Source organism: Euprymna scolopes, chromosome 4 (genome assembly GCF_053919585.1).
Source record: "Euprymna scolopes isolate OS-2025 chromosome 4, ASM5391958v1, whole genome shotgun sequence".
In the NCBI taxonomy this organism is placed as follows: Eukaryota; Metazoa; Mollusca; class Cephalopoda; order Sepiida; family Sepiolidae; genus Euprymna; species Euprymna scolopes.
The window spans coordinates 180,951,905-180,954,893 of record NC_136485.1 but is presented as its reverse complement, the minus strand read 5'-3'; the positions used below and the strand labels follow the sequence as shown (position 1 = coordinate 180,954,893).

The window sequence follows — 2,989 nt, the reverse complement described above, 5'->3', positions numbered from 1 at the left end:
TGATGGGACATTCATATTGAAGAGAGACGGCGAGGACATATATATAGCAATGAGAAGGGAGAGGGGCATTTATACAGTTCTGCGGATTCTTATAACATATATTAGCGGGAAGAGATACATATTTTTGGAAATCTTACGCAATGTTCATAATAAGATGTTTAACACATTACCTTCAATTTGTGGAATGACGACACATAGACAAACAGTTTTACTTTATTCATTGGACCGGTCGAATGCTGATAACGTCAGGAATTCAAATTCGGGATCTACAGTTTAATGTTCTTTCCTTCGCTTCCAAAAGACTCTGACTCCAACTCTCTCTCTCTCTCTCTCTCTCTCTCTCTCTCTCTCTCTCTCTCTCTCTCTCTCTCTCTCTCTGACTAGCAGACTCAACTGTTCTGCCTAAACTACTGCGATCTGACTCACTCTAGCTCCTATATTGAGAATCCCCTTTTTTCTATGACGTCAGAAGTGTGATTCTAAAATGTGACCACTTCACGTGGCTACGCACATGTTTTCCAAACACACTTTTGACAACAAAGAATTCTCAACTAACCTATTTTTAACCTAACCTATTTATTTACAATATATAAAAAGGAAGTGAAGCCGTCACACTAACAGGGTTACGCCTCGCTGACAGACGCGACAATTTTGAAGATGGGCAAACAATATAAGCTAAGTTAAATTAACAAATCCTAATATTACCAAAATGGCAACTGCTTTTTTTTTTTTTTCTTTTCTTAATTTTGACAAATGTATTTTAACTATATGCGCATATATTGTCTTTAACTCTTTGCTTCCATGCGAGTCGTTTGTTCTATTACTTTATTTTTTATTTATTTATTCACTTTGTTTATTTATTTCTCTTTTTGCTTTTACCAACTGTATACCTTCTCTTTAAATGTATTTATTTAATGCATTTTAATTACATATGCGTAAAAATGGTCTCTAACACTTAGTCCCACGCGAGCCGTTTTTATGGTCAGAAGAACTCTACTCGATAACGAATAGCCTATGCAAGAATATAGAAGAGCTAGGACCACCTTTCTTTCTACTATAGAAGACAGAAGTTTAACCTAAAAATAATGAACAAAATAAAAAAGTAAAATTACCATACACATGTGCGCACTATAAATAGATATAAAATCCGGGGAAAGGAAGTGAAGCCGTCACACTAACAGGGTTACGCCTCGCTGACAGACGCGACAATTTTGAAGATGGGCAAACAATATAAGCTAAGTTAAATTAACAAATCCTAATATTACCAAAATGGCAACTGCTTTTTTTTTTTTTTTTTTTTTCTTTTCTTAATTTTGACAAATGTATTTTAACTATATGCGCATATATTGTCTTTAACTCTTTGCTTCCATGCGAGTCGTTTGTTCTATTACTTTATTTTTTATTTATTTATTCACTTTGTTTATTTATTTCTCTTTTTGCTTTTACCAACTGTATACCTTCTCTTTAAATGTATTTATTTAATGCATTTTGATTACATATGCGTAAAAATGGTCTCTAACACTTAGTCCCACGCGAGCCGTTTTTATGGTCAGAAGAACTCTACTCGATAACGAATAGCCTATGCAAGAATATAGAAGAGCTAGGACCACCTTTCTTTCTACTATAGAAGACAGAAGTTTAACCTAAAAATAAAGAACAAAATAAAAAAGTAAAATTACCATACACATGTGCGCACTATAAATAGATATAAAATCCGGGGAAAGGAAGTGAAGCCGTCACACTAACAGGGTTACGCCTCGCTGACAGACGCGACAATTTTGAAGATGGGCAAACAATATAAGCTAAGTTAAATTAACAAATCCTAATATTACCAAAATGGCAACTGCTTTTTTTTTTTTTTTTTTTTTTCTTTTCTTAATTTTGACAAATGTATTTTAACTATATGCGCATATATTGTCTTTAACTCTTTGCTTCCATGCGAGTCGTTTGTTCTATTACTTTATTTTTTATTTATTTATTCACTTTGTTTATTTATTTCTCTTTTTGCTTTTACCAGCTGTATACCTTCTCTTTAAATGTATTTATTTAATGCATTTTAATTACATATGCGTAAAAATGGTCTCTAACACTTAGTCCCACGCGAGCCGTTTTTATGGTCAGAAGAACTCTACTCGATAACGAATAGCCTATGCAAGAATATAGAAGAGCTAGGACCACCTTTCTTTCTACTATAGAAGACAGAAGAACTTTATTTAAGTAGTATACTTAATATATGCAATCACCGTACGCTTGCTTGTATTTAAGTGTCCTCCATGATACCCATACCATACCAAACCACTGCACGTTGCTCATAATTTTACTGACACTATATTTGTAACTGCAATATACATAATCCCAGCTGTGATACTAGGGCTAATTTTCTGAATAGATGCAACACTCTGCGCCTGACCTTAATGACTACAATTCCAAATCCCAACGAACTAGCTGTCCCTATAACTGGGAGGGAAAAACCTAATAGCTAGCTACGAAATCTTATACATTTTACCTCCAAGACGATTGCGTTTGTCTTACCTGCATACATAAAAAAAAACTCCAAGACGATTGCGTTTGTCTTACCTGCATGCATAAAAAAAAAAAAATTCCTCCCTTCTTCAAACTAAACCTTACCTGTAACTCAAAAATCCTAATGGAAATCCATCTGTAAATAAATAACCCCTCTTCTCTTGAACGCTAACAATCTACTCCTTCCAACCTATCCGCCACTAAACTCCCACATTGCTCCGCATCTGTAGTGGAATCGCTAACTTCCAGCCCCTAATCCCTCACATGCAAACTGATTTAATAGCCATCACTAAACATCTCTACATTTCTACCTCTAAGGCATGCATTACAGCTCATTCCTATCCAGTAAGGGACTTAACAGCCTATGCACATAAAGACAGGTACTTAACAGCCAAAGTACCCAGAAACAAAGCGATATGCACTACACAACTGTCTCCTCAAGTTTTGCAACGACTAATTACGTTAT

At 34.8% G+C, this 2,989-nt stretch overlaps 1 long non-coding RNA gene across 1 annotated transcript; it reads right to left on the bottom strand.

The window, feature by feature from the left end:
* Window positions 1–1,277: 1,277 nt before the first annotated feature.
* LOC145270527 (uncharacterized) lies at window positions 1,278–2,690 on the bottom strand. Its single transcript, XR_013865424.1, has 2 exons — window positions 2,578–2,690; window positions 1,278–2,532 (listed from the first exon to the last, which is right to left on the bottom strand). It is a non-coding gene; the product is annotated as an uncharacterized LOC145270527 (long non-coding RNA).
* Between the last annotated feature and the right edge of the window lie 299 nt (window positions 2,691–2,989).